The sequence below is a fragment of the Halichoerus grypus genome, chromosome 6 (genome assembly GCF_964656455.1).
Source record: "Halichoerus grypus chromosome 6, mHalGry1.hap1.1, whole genome shotgun sequence".
In the NCBI taxonomy this organism is placed as follows: domain Eukaryota; kingdom Metazoa; phylum Chordata; class Mammalia; order Carnivora; family Phocidae; genus Halichoerus; species Halichoerus grypus.
Window position 1 is genome coordinate 151,028,475 of NC_135717.1, and position 16,173 is coordinate 151,044,647.

General features: G+C 36.6%; 1 long non-coding RNA gene and 1 pseudogene across 1 annotated transcript in view; both read right to left on the bottom strand.

Annotated features, from left to right (window-relative positions):
* The window catches only part of LOC118526690 (uncharacterized), a 294,350-nt gene that overhangs the window by 166,551 nt on the left and 111,626 nt on the right, over window positions 1–16,173 (bottom strand). The gene's annotated exons all lie outside the window — the stretch shown is intronic.
* Window positions 10,276–10,343, bottom strand: LOC118526696 (U4 spliceosomal RNA; annotated as a pseudogene).

Below are 16,173 nucleotides of genomic sequence, written 5' to 3' on the forward strand. Positions count from 1 at the left end.
TGTGGGTCATTTACAAGAAGGGCTTGATGGAAGTCTCAGGGAACGTTTCTCATTCCAGGCTCTGGAAAGCAGCCAAACTAAACTGACCCATGGATATCACCAACTACTGTGGGATCTAGTGGGCTCGACTTTCAAAGCGTTTCTGAGTTTGTTTCTCAAGTCCTTTGGAAGCTGTGAAAATCACCAGATGTATCTACATTAGTCAGCAAGACTAATAAATACCTAAGCACAAAGTCTTGAAACCAAACTGATTTTTATACACAGAAATATGGACAGTGAGGGCCAAAGTTAACCCGTGGTTACCATATTTGATCAATGGAGTGTGATTCTAAGCAGTTTTTATTAAAACATTAAGGAAGATTTTTAGTGGAAAAGGTAAGGTATAAGAGAGAAAAATTATGCCACCTGAGGATTTCCCTCCATTGATGAGACTTTTGTAAGAGATGATATAGACTTTAAAAATAAATAAATAAATAAGCCAGATTGATGGAAATAATTCTAGCATTAAATAAAACAAAAAACTTTTTTCTAATTTTTTTAAAAAAATTTGATTAACTCTCTGTGGAATGTAGGCAATTTTTTTCTTTCTTTTTTTATTTCTATAAAATAGGGTTAAATCCGATTACCTGGACTCTGAGAAGTTAAAAAGAAGCAAATATTTAATGCAAGGTCAAATCAAGTTAAAACTTAACTTGAATTTTCTTAAATAGCATATGTTTTATATCTAAATATATATGCATATACGTACATATATAGGTAATGATTACCTCTTAAATGAGGCATCTTCCTTCCTGGAAATTTACAAGAAAGATTTCAGTGCAAGAAAGAGATAAACACTCATCAATCTGTTTTTACTTAATGGAGCCTGATTGGAAGACAGATGATGATTTAAATGACTTCAGGAATATAGGCCTTTTAGTTTATACTGCTCTATACTCAGTGTACCATTTATACTTATATGTCTTTTAGATAGTTATTAATACATTTCTGTGAAGTATATATATGTTTCTTGATCCACTTGTAAATCAGAAATTCTTTTGCCACTGATAAAAAGAATAAAAATTGTTTCATCTACATCTTTCAAGTGCATTTGATTGCCAAATTATTAGTAATGATCTAAAGAGAGAACTGCATGAGAGAAGATGGAGAGTGTCTCCATAATCAATCTTTCACATACTCAAAGGGGAAAAAAAAATGAATGTTTTCTTTCAACATTAGTATAAGCCTTAGGGACATGATGCTTTATCAAGAAAGGGCAAGAGGAATTCAATACCATCAGTGGAAAACAGAAAGTAATGAGGAAAAAGCAATGTCTTATGGGATTCCTATGTGAAACACACACACACTCCTCTCTTTCTGATTGACTCCCCTAGCTGATTAACATGATTCTAAAACACCTTCTTAAATAATAAGCAGGAGTGTGCTAAGACATAAAGATTAATTTTAGTTTTGTTTTAGATTAAGGGTTAAAACATACACACATATTCACAAAATAAATCCATTAATTCCCCCTAAATCATGTGGTGCAATTCTAGACTGAACAAAATATACTTTGAGATTTATTTTTCTTTTGAACCACTGTTTTCTTTTACAAGTAAGGAAAACCCAAAGTTGGCTATAATTATGTATGTATTTGCATATGTTATAGCTAAAAACAAAACTCAAGCAACCCCTCAGCAGGAAAAAAATAGCTCACAAACTCAAAAACAACATTTTTATTCCCTTAAGTAATTACTTAATTAATGCCTTCTATCTTGATTATGGCTTTAATAAATGAAAATATCTTGCATTTTTACCAGTATATTTGAACTTTCCCCATTTCTTATATCCTAGAATCAAAGTAGACAGTATTGTTTAAACAGTAAGGAGCCAAAAAATATCACCTGGGAATATACATATAATATCACTACATCAAGCAACATAAGCTAACCAAAAATTTTAATAATTGAATTTTATAGTAATTAATACATTATTATGTATCAATTTGTAGACTATAGGAGCTACAGACAAATATAATCCCTCTCTTCTTCATAGTAAACTGATAAGGGGAAGTAAGTGAACTGAAGCAATTAGGCAAACAGAGAGAGCCTACATAAATATGACAGGTAAGATTCACTGAGTATTTACTATTTGCCAGGCAGTTTTAAGCACTTTACATGTTTTCATTATAAGTCATTAATCCTCACAACAGCAATCATCTAAGGTAGGTAGAAGTCACAGAAAACCAAGAGCCTAAGTAACTTAACACCTGGTCACTTGGCTGCTAGAACCAGAATTCAAATTCTAGGACTGCTGGGCTATACCACAAATATACCTTCACAAACATTCCCAAATCTAAGCCTATGGATTGTATTTATTACCTGTTTTGTGTTATTGTGTGTTAGAAACCTTGTGTGGAGATGGAATCAATGAAATGTTTCAGGTGAAAAGAGATATATGTTAACCGTCGTATTCATCAGGGTTCTACAGAGAAACAGAACTAATGGATATGCATAGAGAGAAAGAGATTTATTTTAAGGAATTGCTCACTTGACTGTGGAAGCTGCCAAGTCCAAAATCTTCAGATTAGGCCAACAGACTGAGGATCCAGAGAAGAATTGTCATTCATGTCCAAAGGTTGCCTCCTGGCAGAATTTCCTCTTCCTCAAGGAGGTCAGTCTTTCTCCTATTAAGGTCTTCAACTGATTGGATGAGGCCCACCCACATTATGTAGTATAATCTGCTTTAGTCAAAGTCTATTGATCTAAATGTTAATCTGACAGAAAAAAATACCTTCACAGAGACATCTAGAATAATGTTTGACCAAATATCTGGATATTATGGCCTGGTCACGTTAATACATAAAATTAACGATTACAACTATACACATGTATTCGTTTGCATACTACGTTATGGCTGAAAACAAATTAGCAAACTTCTTAACTGAGAAAGAGTTAGCCAACTTTCAAATAACACTTACTGAGCATATCAGGACTCTTTGCTGCCTTGCAGGCCTACAAAGAAGGTCCCACGTTTCAAGGGTCTTATAATCTGGGTGTGTCGAAGAGAGAGAAACAGACAAGTATGCATACGACCAACTATGTTACACTCTACTGAGTTTTAATGAAGACGTTGGGACAGAGTTCCACAGAAAGATAGGAAAAACAGTACGGTACGTCATGGCCACCCCAAGACTGAGAAGAATCTCAAAGAGGAGGAGACACTTGAACCCCACTAAGAAAGAAGAGGATTCCACCAGGAAGAAAAAGCTGTAGAATAAAGATACAAAGACACAAACATAAATGAAGTTTAAGGATTTGTAGGAAATCTAATGAAAACGGAGCACAGAATTCATGATGAACAGAGACTGGAACAATTTTATAAGTTGTAGCATAAAGTTTATGATTTACACTAAAGCTATTGGGAAATTGTTGAAGCTTCCAGCTGAGGGAATGACATGATAACAGACAGGTTTCAGAAAGATTCTGTTAATGACAAAAGAAGAAACAAAATTGAAAGACAATAATGGGAGCAGAAAAATCATTTAGAAGAGATGGATGAACTCTTGAACCAAGATAGCAAAGCAAGATGAGGGAGCACATTGGGAAAAAAGACTCAAAAATGATTTTTGGAATTAAAACAGACATACATTTAATGATATGTAATTTATAAGAAAATAGATTCTTTTACACAACAAACATATATTGAGAATCTACCATGTGTTTGGCTCTCTGACACAAATGTTGGACTATAAAGATAAATAAGAGAATACAAACAAACAATTCTAATGTGTGACAAATATAATAATAGAAGAAAAGCAAAACATGAACATGACAAAGAAGAGTCATGAGAACCACACAGAGGTGATGCCTGGGCTGGATTGTGATAAATAACTAACAGTGTGAGAAAGACAATACTGACAAGGGAATTCCAGGCAGAGAGGTAGGATTCAGAAAGGTACTTAGGTGTAGACAAAACCTTTGTTCAGGGGTCAGAGGTAGTCAAGATTATAAAGTTTGCAGGAGGAGAATAAGAAAAGAATGTCAGGCTAGGTTGGGAAAAGCCTTGTTTGCATTTTATTGAAAGACAGTGATCAGAGACAGAGTATAATCTAAGTTTTGACAGAAGCACAGAGGATGGATTGATGGAGAAAACTGGTCGGGAGGTATATTAGTTTCCCAAACTGCCATAATGAAGTGCCACAAACTTTGTGACTTAAAGTAACAGAAATGTAATCAAGGTGTGAACAGAGCCATGCTCCTTCTGACAGCTTTAGAAGAGGATCTTGCTTGCTTCTTCCAGCTTCTGGTGGCCCCTGGTATCCCTTAGTTTGTGACAATATCACTCTGATCTCTGCCTCATCTTCACATGGCCTCTTCCCTGTATGTATCCATGTGCATCTTTTTCTGTCTTTTTCTATTTCTTGCAGGACACTGTCACCCTAATCCAGTATGACCTTACCTGGATCCCACTCTAAGTGCATTTGCAAAGATTCTATTTCCAAATAAAGGTATATTCTGAGGTTCCAGGTAGGCACACATTTTTGTGAAACACTATTCAACCTACAAGAGGCTGTCACAATAGCACAGGCAGGGGAGTGTGAGGACCTGAGATAAAGCAGGGCAGAGGAGCTAAAGAGATAGATAGGGAGGAGGTCACAGTGACAAGAAGTCATGGCTGAAGTAGAGGAAGAGGTGCAGTTATGGACTGAGGACAATTCCAATGTTTCTGGCTGGGGAAACCAGGTGGATTTGGGTACCACTGGTTGGGATACGCCTAAGAACAGATTTGAGAGATGGGTGCTGAGGTGTGGAGGATATAGAAAAGTTCAGTTTTACAACAATATAAAGTGCTTTGAGTGAGGATATCCTCAAGGGAAAAGAAAATGATTTAGAATGACTTAGATGGCCGGGTAGGTGGCAATGCCATTAACTGTGATTGAAAGTACAATGGAATAAAGTTGTTTGTTTGTTTTTTTTTTTTTTAAGAAAATAGGGTTGGTTTTGAATATCTTACGTTTGAAGGGTGTATACTGTATGCAAGAGAAGAGGTAGAGCATGGAGTAGGAAATATACCTTTGGCACTCTGGAAAAGAACTGACAATGTTTAGCAAGCAGCTTATCAGCAGAAGGCATACATCTCATAGGAAACTAAGATATCTGGAAAAGAACAATAAGAATAGTGTCAGTGAAGTTAAGAAAGGTGTATCAATAAGGGAAGGTCCATAGCATTAAAAGCTTCAACAAGGAGGAGAACTCGGGATGATCTCATCACGTATTATGAGTGCCCATCCACGTGCCTGGGACAAAGTACCTGTCTGTAGCGTCGGTGCTCGTGTGGCAGCAAGATGAAGGGGAACAGACACTTAGGAAGTGGATACAAACAACACAGTTAGATGCGAAATCAAGTCGTTAGACAATCTGTACAGATCCCAAATAAAAATCTGCTGAAGTATATGTGCAATGAAAAGACCAGAAATACACACATCAACTGCAAAAATAAATAGTAACATATTCATCCTTTTTTTTACTAGTGCCAATTATTATAAATGTTTCACATGCACTTACATTAACCTGTTTAATTTCACAGCAATTCACTGAGGGGCTGCTATTATATATTTTGCACAAGGGGAAACAAAGGCACAGAGCTGTGATGTTACTTGACCCTAGTCACACACCTGGTATGTGATAGAGTCAGGATTCAAACCTTGAGTCTAACTCTGGAGGCTGCTCACTTAAGCCAATGGTGTACTGCTGTCCATTATCTCAGTATTTGCCTCTAAGTGGTGGGATTATGAGTGGTGGTTATTTTTCTTCTTATAAGTCTTAAATGTTTTCCCCCAATTTTCTATACTCATTTTATAATTTTAAAAGATCTAAGTAATATATTTTTAAAGAAAGTACGGTTGGTGAGTGTACATCTTTCATAGATAAGGAGAGAGGATTGTAGTAATTTGATGAGTGAGTAACATTCAAGAAAAACTATCTGAGTTTTGTCACTTTCTTTTAGAAGAATTTACATATATTTGAAGGCTAAGGATATAGACTCAGTGGAGAAAGAGAAATCAATGATACAAGAAAAAAAGGGAACAGGGTGTAAAAGGGAGCAGTAGATGCGTTATAACAGTTGAGTAATAGCACCCCTGCAGGACAAATGTGGAAGAATGTTCTAGGCTGAGTGGCGAAGTTCAGACACACTGGGGTGTGAAACAGGCAGCTTTGTCCAGGGATCACAAGGAGTCTGGAGCATAAGTGTGAGGGAGGACATTTAAAAAATGAGTAATAGCCTTGCAAAGGGATAAGGATAGTATCAAAAGAAAGGAACTGAGTGCAGTTAGTCTAAGATAAATTTTGAAGAAATCTCTGATTCTGCATGGCTATTTTTTTCAGTGGATAAAATAAATTATAAGATCTTCTGATAAAATTGAGGGGGGTTGGTTTGGTTGAAGGCAAACGAGTGTAAGATTTAGAAAACTTCCAGGTGGAGTGAGGAAGTGACATGCCTGGGGATGAATGAATGTGAATGTCTGAGTGGAAAGAGGGTCCATTCTTCCCACTGTGACAGTGATTTCTTCACTCTCAGGCAAGCTCTCTCAAAGTAGGCATTCTGTCTTTTTCACCTCTGTGGTCCACCGCTTAAAACATAATCTAGAACAAGGTAGTCGCTATTAGTTATAAAAGCTTGGGATGGAATTTCTCTCACCATTGCCAGCTTATGGATAAAATGGAGCACAGAAGTGGCAGTGACTCTGAATTCACTGGTTCTTGCTCCTACCTGCTAAAGAGAGCTTCTCAGTCACTAAATTTTTATGTTATGGGAGTCATCAAGCACCCCCAAGAAATAGCATGATGCTTACAAAAGATGCCAATCAAACTTGTGAGGCAGAATGAGCCCTGTCACTGTTCTAGGGCAGAAGGCTGAGCTAGCATTTCTTGGTACTCTGACAACCAAACATGTCTGTTAAGTCTACTAAACAGGATGACTGGCCTAATTTGATTTTCCACTTCTTTTCCACTGTATGTAACATAATCAGTTTCAAAGAAACTTGTCCACCTCTATCTGATTCCACTACCACCAGCATATCTAGAAATTGTTGAGAGGGCCAAAATAATGTTTTGATGGCAAGGCTGATTTGACATGAAGTCAAAACAGATGACTTAAAATATTTCTATTGTTTTATCCACACAATGTCAAACAATCATTTCAACTCACTATGGGAGGAATTGTGTCAGGGCTGGAGGGTAGAAGAAGAATCCATCAAACACTTCCATTTTTCTTTTCTTTAACTAAGTACATGAAATTAATGATCAAATCACTATAGGGTGTCCTGGATGGTGAAGCTAAGTGAGGAAATGGAATTCTATGACCCCTGGACCATGTACCTTAGTTTCTTTAATAAAAGGCAATTGAGAGGTTAAAAACTATTTAAACTTTGTAGAACAGTTTTCTCAGGAATGTGGAATGCTAACTGTAGATTAAGGTTCTTCTTTTATTAGCAGATGTCCATAAAAGCCTCCTGCTAATGAAGATTTATTAAATTTGACTTATTTGAATTTGTAGCCAGGGCCCTGATCCTAAATTATAAAGCCTTCAAGGAAAACACTGGAAAAGATATTCTAACTAAATATACCACTACAAAAACTCATCATATCACACCTCCAGGAATGCATGCTTCTGGTGCTCATGAGGTCCCAGAGATAACAGGAGCTACTTGAACACGCCCTATCTCTGTATCAGTCATACATGATTCAGTCTCCAAAAAAAATAATTTAACTTTGAAAAAGTTACAATTTCCCTTAGAAAGAAAGATAGATGTTTTCCATAACAAGGTACAGAGCACTGATTTATGCCTTTTTCCTCAAAAAATTTATAGGGGTGAATGGGGCTGAGGATGGAGGGTTTTATTTTGGAAATGTACCCAATTCCCATGCGTCACATCTGTTTCCTTCCCAGTCTGAATTTCTGTGACCAGTCATAAAGGGTACAGTCAACCTTCCCTAAATAACTAATGCTAGGAACATTTATTATACCTAGCTCCTTATATTATGAAAATGACAAGTACATAAAATTTTCTATGCAACAGCTTCTGTGATTTACTTAGCAAGCATCCTGAGCTAAGTTGGAGCTGAATGAGTTCTGCTACTGGGTTATACACATCAAAATTTAATTAAGCTTCTGACCTAATATCCCCCTTGTTTCATCGATTAGGGAAGTCATGGGTGGACCACGTCATTCTCAGAAGGACTGTGCGATTGTGAAATCTGAGCAGTCTATATATATTTTTTACCCGAGGGTTCTTTTCAAATCTCATTAGATTATTATGGGTGTTACAGCTGTGCTAATCTTTTTCTAAGAAATGAACTTTTAAAATTGAACATTTTTAAAGTGACTTCTAGAGTTACCATGGCAGCTTCATTATAATGCACAGAGATGAACATTATCACAGCTCTGCCTGATCTATCCAGGGTTGTCAGGAAATGAGAATTCCACATAAAGTGCATTCTCCAGTAGGGCTCATAAAACTTGCCAGATCAAGTGCCTAGACTTTCAGTTTAACAATTTTAAATGAAAAGCTTTCATCATATGCTGCACACATCTCTGTTTCCTTCAGTGTATTCTTGATGACTCAGGGTCTCTGTTATCAATAGCTTATTGTACTTAGAGAACTACACACAGTGCTGTTTTTGGTTTTGGTTTTGTTTTGTTTTTTGTTTTGTTTTGTTGGTCTTCTTTTTCATCTCAGTTTGCTAGCTGCTTACGATAACCAGGAACACTCAGAGTCATTTCAGACCCTGAGAGAGGAAGTTTTGTGTCCCTCACCTCCCAGCAAGAATAGATTTATGTAGATATGTTACCTAAACAAGCCGAAGGTCCTTTGCTGGGACTTGGCAGCCCGGAATGGCAGCTTTGTACTGACATGCAATGTAGTTGGTTCTCGAGCCCTCTTTCTAGAAGTGGGATTGGTATTTTGTACTGGTTTCCTGGCTCGCAGAGTCCAAGATAGTCACTCCTTACCCAGCCCTTAGACTTAACCACATTCTGATGGGCTATGGTTTAACTTCCCTGCACCAAGTACTTTAAAGAGTCCCTTACATAGACGTTTTTAGAGTTCTGACAAGAGGCTAGGGTTCCATTCACCATGGAACTTAGGGACACAGGTCCTGCTTAACCTCTCTAGAACTGTGTTTCTCAGCTCTAAAATAATGTTATTCTAATGCAATGCAATTATATATTGGAAATACAAAGAGCAATCCTCAATCAATGGAAACAACTATATGTGTGGAACACGACAGCAGTTATAGATAGAAAACACTGGCAAAAAATATTATTGTAAAGACTACTTTAGGACCTTCAAGTTTTATTGGGTTTAAGTATTGAGCTGCCATGAAGTGATTATTTAGCTGTGTGTGTGGCAACTTTTTGTGTTTGTTGGTACTGTATGAAGTCTGTAGTAAGAAATTAGTGAAGTCCATCCTGTAAGTAAACTTGTAATGAAATTAGAGATTAACAGGTGTCTAACACTGAGAACAAATCATGATGGTGGCTTAGTAAAAACTGTGACTTTGGCTTCTGAGGGAACTAAGTTTAATTCTTGCCTGAATCACTAACACAGCTCTCTAACCTTGGGGCATGATTCATCATCTCAGACCCTGTGTTATCTTGTCTTTAACATAAGGAAAATAGTACCTCCTTCCAAGATCAGAAAAAAGAAAAATTGTACATAGTAAGCACATAATAAAGTTATTGCCATGTATTTAATTTCTAGATGTAACTATATTTAAAATAAGAATGCCATTTTTGTGCATTCAGATGCAACTGAAAAATAAATTCTGTGTTCACTCCTGGCTGAACCAGAAAGAATGATATATAAAATTACAGAGTGGAGTTTTCCTCTATTGTGAAGGCCATGGCTTGCTGATTATATTACAAGTTAGGAGAAGAACACTTTCTTCCCCTGTTCTTTCTTAAGTGCAGAATAGTAAATATATAGAAGAGATTGACATTTATCATCCACTGGCCAAAATAATTGGTCCTCCCTCTACTTTCTCCTGCTTTTCTCATTTCCTTCAAGTTTTGCTCAAATGGTACTTTTACAACTGATACTCCTATTTAAAATTGCAAATCTCTACCCACTCTTGGTACTTATCACTTCCAAACCACTACATAATCTACTTTTTTTTTTTTTTTTTTTTTGGTATTTATTGCCTCTGCTTCCCCACAAGAATGTAAACTCCACAAAGGTAGACATGTTTTTCTTGTTTTTTGTTTTTTGCTTTTTGTTTTTCTCAGTGATGTATGTCAATTAGCAATAATCGCGCCTCAGATAAACCTCATTGGCTACGATACTGCCACTGCGCAAAGCTCCCCAGTGATGTATGTCAAATACCTAAAGCAGTATCTGTATTTAATAGCACTTAATAGCACTTATTGAAAGTATGAATTAAAGTTTTAGTACTTCTTTCCAGAGACTGTATTTAGAAAGAAAAAAAGAAAACAAAAAATAGCATACTTATTTTGGGACTAAATTTATAAAAGTTACTAAAGACTAATTTTAATTGATAATAAATTAAATTAGCAATATAAATATATTAAGCTAAAACGAAGTGATCCTGTTTTTATTATTTTGAGTCCTCAACATTTTTTGCAAATAAAGCTTCTGGTTTTAGTTTATTCATACTCTTGTCTTCATTTGGTCATTCTGCAGTAACGTTTTCTGCACATGGATCTTAACATAGCTACGAAGAACCTGGGTGTGTATTTGAATTTCCTTCTCTGATTAGATTTCCTCAAGGACACGCTCTTCCATACCTGACCTGCTCAGATATTTAATGTGGAGTGCTGTAATCCTTAGGGCTATAAATACAGTGGTCACCCCCTTATCCTTGGGGGGACACTTTCTAAGACCCCCCAATGCATGCCTGAAACCTTAGATAGTATTATCTCTCTCAAAATACCTTTTTGTACTGTACTCATCTGAAATGCGGTGCATGACACAGGCCTTGTGATGTAGCCTTAGGTCTGATGCTGCTGCGTCAGGAGGATCATCTGCTTCTGGATCACAGTTACCAGTGGTAACTGAATCCACAGAAAGCAAAATCGGATGTAAGGTCAAAATGCTGTACCTGTGGTAGCTGGCGTTAGTCACACAATGGTGTGTTTTAGGGGATAAATGTTTTTCATCTCTAGGTAGCTCTACAACAGTGGCCCAGATCAGTGTTTCTTAACCTTTAATGTATATGCAAATTACCTGGGGATCTTGTAAAAATGCAAATTACCTGGGGATCTTATAAAAATGCGTATCAAGAACAGGTAGATCTAGGATAGGGCTCTAGGTTCTGCATTTATTTTATTTTATTTTATTTTATTTATTTGAGAGAGCACGCGCATGCATGCGGGGGAGGAGCAGTGGGAGGGGGGCAAGCAGACTCTGTGCTGAGCACAGAGCCAGACATGGGGCTCCAAGTGGGGCTCCATCCCATCATTAAATCATGACCTGAGTTGAAATCAGGAGTCAGATGTTCAACCAACTAAGCCACCCAGACATCCCTCTAGATTGTGCATTTCTAATCAGCTTGAAGGTGATGCTGATGCTAGAAAGCACCCTTTGTGTAACAAGGGTCTAGATTAAAATTTTGTATTGGCATTAACCTGTTTCCTCCTAAATTGAACTTCGATTAGATTTCTTAAAGGGCAGTGAAGAGGGAATTTACACTTTTTTTCTTTCATAGTTTAAAACTCAAGTCTGGTAACATTTTTATTCAGTGATATTAATTATGGATCTCAAGTTTGCATATAGTAGCATTTACTATACGATGGGAGAGTGTTAGTTTTTAGGAATGCTCTAAAGACAGGTGTAGATTTTATTCTCTAACGAAGTTCAAATTTAGGACTATAATGAGCCTCACTAAAAAAGTGAAGCAGGAAATGGCAGATTTGTTTTGATGGAGACCAAGAATTTTAAGTGTGTGTTGCCTTTACACTGTCTTTGAAACTCTGTGCTATGAAAACACAGGAACCAGGAAATGAGCCCAGCCAAGTGATTCCACTTTCTAAAGATGTCAAAGTCAGTTCTCTGCAATATCCAAATGTTCCTCTTTCAGAAGTAAAATGAGAAAAGACCTCTCTATCATTTGTAGCTGAGTAAACCAAGAGTACTTTTTTCTCATGTAAATCAGTCACAGTCCCTTAAATAAAAAACATCCTTCCTCTTGAGGGCAGCTGAAACTTACATCTCTTCCCCTAGCTTACACTTTGTTTTCTCTGAAAATGGACAGGAGGATTAATTAATTTTGTTGTTGTTGTTATTGTTGTTCCTTTAAGAGAAACGAATGAGTGTAGAGAACTGAAGAATTGGGGTGTGTCTGTGAAGGAGAGTTGATGTCCTGCGTACCTTAGAGTTTCTTCTTTTGATTTCAGCTCAGAATTATAAAACTGTGATTGCTTTCGCCCAGCTGGCCCGTACTGGGTAGGTATGAGTTGCTCCCTGGGAAGTCGGGTTCTGCGTGTCTGCTGACCAAGCATTCCCCTCACTATTAGTAACTGTCTTCTTGTATGACTCAGTGTGACTCTCATGTTTGGGCTGGGCAAAATTAAAGTTCTTACTTAATTCAACCTGATGCAATCTACCTGGAAACAGACTGTGTTCCCCTTTTCCTTAAACATTTCTGTAGCATCACTGTGACTGGAGCAGATAAGGAACTTATAGCAGGAAATGAAATCAGGGCTTACCCTAGGATTTTAATGTGACATAGTGTCGGAGATCTTATAGTCACACTGCTGCACTGACGCTGAAGCATTTCCTTTGAAATTGGGTAAACTGAGCTTAAAGTCTGCATGAGACAAATGAGATGTAATATCTAAGATCTTCTAAGTCTCTTTTCAGAGAACATCAGTTTTCTGCAGGAAAGCTGGCCAACCATGTTGCAACGAAAAGCTGAGATCATTTATGACAAAATCAACCTCGGTTTTTAATGTAACACTCTAAAAGAGAGGTTCTTAACATAGGAGTTATGCCTAGACACTTCTGAAATTATATGAGACATCTGTATCATTTACTCAGAAAAGATACATTGATTTTCATCAGATTGTCAAATGGTTCTGTGACTCTCCCAAAAAAGTAGAGAACCATTATACTTATGTCTATTAATGTTCATGACTTTGACCTAAACATTTCATTTCCAGGGTTGCATTCTACATAAATATCCATCCTAGTGAACAAATACGATGCATAATTTTTTTTTCTGATTTGTAACAGTGAAAGAATAGGAAGAACCTAAATACCCATCAATAGAAAATATTTTAAATTATTATAGCACATTTGCACTATGGAATACTATACTACCATTAAAAAGAATAAGGCTTTGTGTGAAAAACTCTCTAAGATGTATTGTTAATTTAAGAGTCTTTCAAAAACAGAAAAAAGAAAAAGATGAAAAGTCTTTCATTCATTAGATGATCAACTAAGGATCTATGGTGTACAAAAATACTGTGTTTGGTATGAGGGATAAAACTGAGGAACTACTGACCCTCCTCTATTTTCATGTTACTTGAGGTCTAGATCAGATCAATATGTATTCATAATATGTGGATAAATATAAGTGCTAGTTCTTGCTTATTGGGGTATATTTGCATATATATACCTAAAGTTTGGAAGGATATAAGTCAAGAAACAAAACTTTAACATCTGGAATTTGGAAAGGAAGAAGTGAGAAGAGATTTTCAATTTTTCCTTTTTATTTTGTTTGAATTTTATTTAAAAGCATATATTACTTTTGTAATACTTAAGTATTTTTAACCATTTACTTAAAACTCTGGAGTGAAAACATACTGCTTTTAAGCTAAATGTGTAACTAGTTGTTATAGTCTGCATATAGTAAGAAAACAACTGTAGGCTTCAGTTTCTTAAAAAATCAATTTTTGACTGATCTTAAACATCCAGTTTACCTATTCTTTTGTATTTAAGACAATTTTTAAAACTGTCCACTGGCTTTCTATTCTATTCCCATGTAACAATGATTACACGTGAACCTTCTTCCTCTCCCTCTTTTTTGAGTGTATCACAGACAAATCAAATAGTTTCCCAATCCACAGTGCTATCTGACATACAAAATACTGATATCAGTTCTGGAAGAATTAGTAGTCATTTGAGTTAAATATGCAAGTGTTTTTGTGCAGTATGTAAGCATCAACCATATGCTCTTGGAGACTTTTCTCCTATGTGCTCAGTTCACTAAGTACACTTTGTAACTCTAAAACTCCGGCCTTAGTACTCGAGTACCAGTTGAGTACAGTACTGAGCACTATATCCTGCTTTACTAATGTAAGTCTTTGTGGGGATGTCTGCAGAAATATTGTGCTTATTATGTGATCTTGTTGTTCACTGACTCTTCCATAAAAGCAATGCCTATGTATTGGTTGAGCTGTACTGGAGGCCATGACAGGGGGCTGGAGTAGAACAGTCCATGGATGGTATTTGAGCATTACCTAAAAAGTCATTTAAAAAACCCATGAAAAAATGGCTCTTGTGTGTTACTCCCTGAGATAGTGATCCCGAATTTTCATCACTATCAGTTCTCTTCTCCCAGGGCACCTTGCAGTTTGGTAGGGCTACATGCTAGTTCTGGCAAATGCACTGAGCATAAACTAACGTGTGTTAATTCTAAGGCAAAGCCCAACTGAAATGTATTAGGCCATATGCTGGGTACCAAGGATACAAAGGTGAACAGCTCGAAGCTGGAGGAGCACTTGCATTAGAACTACCTGAAATACTACTAAAAATAAAAAAAATTCCTGGAACCTAATTCAGACTTATTAGAATAGAACAGGCTTGGCAAATAAGTCTTGGACACCTTCATATTTGGGACTAATATAATGGTAAATAGGGCACATAGATTATTTTTACTTATGCCTCTGGATTTAAAGACAGGGTGCTATTCCTGCCCTACGAGAATTATGAGACACCCACTGGAGTTCTGCTTAACAGACTGGATCATAATGGCACCATGCAGCCATGTGTCCTGGGCTGGACTATTGCAATGACGGGCCAAAGACAGCTTTGCTTAAAACAGAAGTCAGACCGCCATTTCTAAAATAAATGGGAGAACCAAACAGCTTTTCATTGTCATGGACCTTTGCTAATTTATATTTAAAGAAACGCTGATTTTTTAAGTTACTATAAATTTTAATCCTAATTTATAATTAATTTATACATTTTACACAACACCAATAATGGGGTTGTGATACAGTGGCTGTAGGGGTAATATATATTTTCAAAGAACTTTCCTGAATCTGGATTTGGATGTGAAAACAGAAACCACTAGTTTTTAAACATCCATCTGTTAAAAGGAACTGAAACAGAAGGAAATCTTACTTTTCCAGCAAGAACATTGAAACTCTGACACATGCTAGGGAGATGCTCTTGTCCATGTTGTTCTCAATATTATTATTATGAGCTCTCAACATATTCATGCCTCTGTTCTATCAGTCCAAATAGATTGCACTATGCAGATCAATAAATAATTATCATACACAGAATGTATTTGTACCTTTCCCATCACTTAGCTGTCTGCAGTCTGTCAACTGTATTTGGGCAGAATTTAGATTTGAGTGAACATAATCGTAAATGGCTTGTCATGACCTATAAAGGGTTTTATGAGATGGGAAAGTGGGGAAGCTCTCTTTTTACCATCCTGATGACAGCAGAAACTGGAGTTATCTGGAAGGTAAACAAAAATTTAGCTCTATGGTCTCGATTTCCAGGCCCACTGTATATTGATTTTCTGTCAAGAAGATGTACAGCTCTTGGAACATGCTGCCTATATTCTTATTTATTTATATATTTATTTACTCATTCATTCATTTTGTGGTGGGCTTGCTGTGGCTGCCAAATAAAATAAGCTTCTGGAGAAGAATACATCAAAGCCTTTAAAATGTGCACCCAATACAGGAAAACACTCCTTTAGGAATGAGGTAAAACTCATTATGGGGGGTAGATGATTTCTATCTACCGTGAACTTTGCATGGAGATTAGTATGTATACCAATAACTCACTTTAAAAAGAAATAAAGGTTTTGGAATGAATCAGGATTGCACAGTGGGTGAGACGCACCGTCCAGCAGAAATAGAGCTAGAAATCAGGGACTGCTACCTAAGTTTCATTTGATCTCCATTTTTTTTTTCTCCAGACTAAAGAGA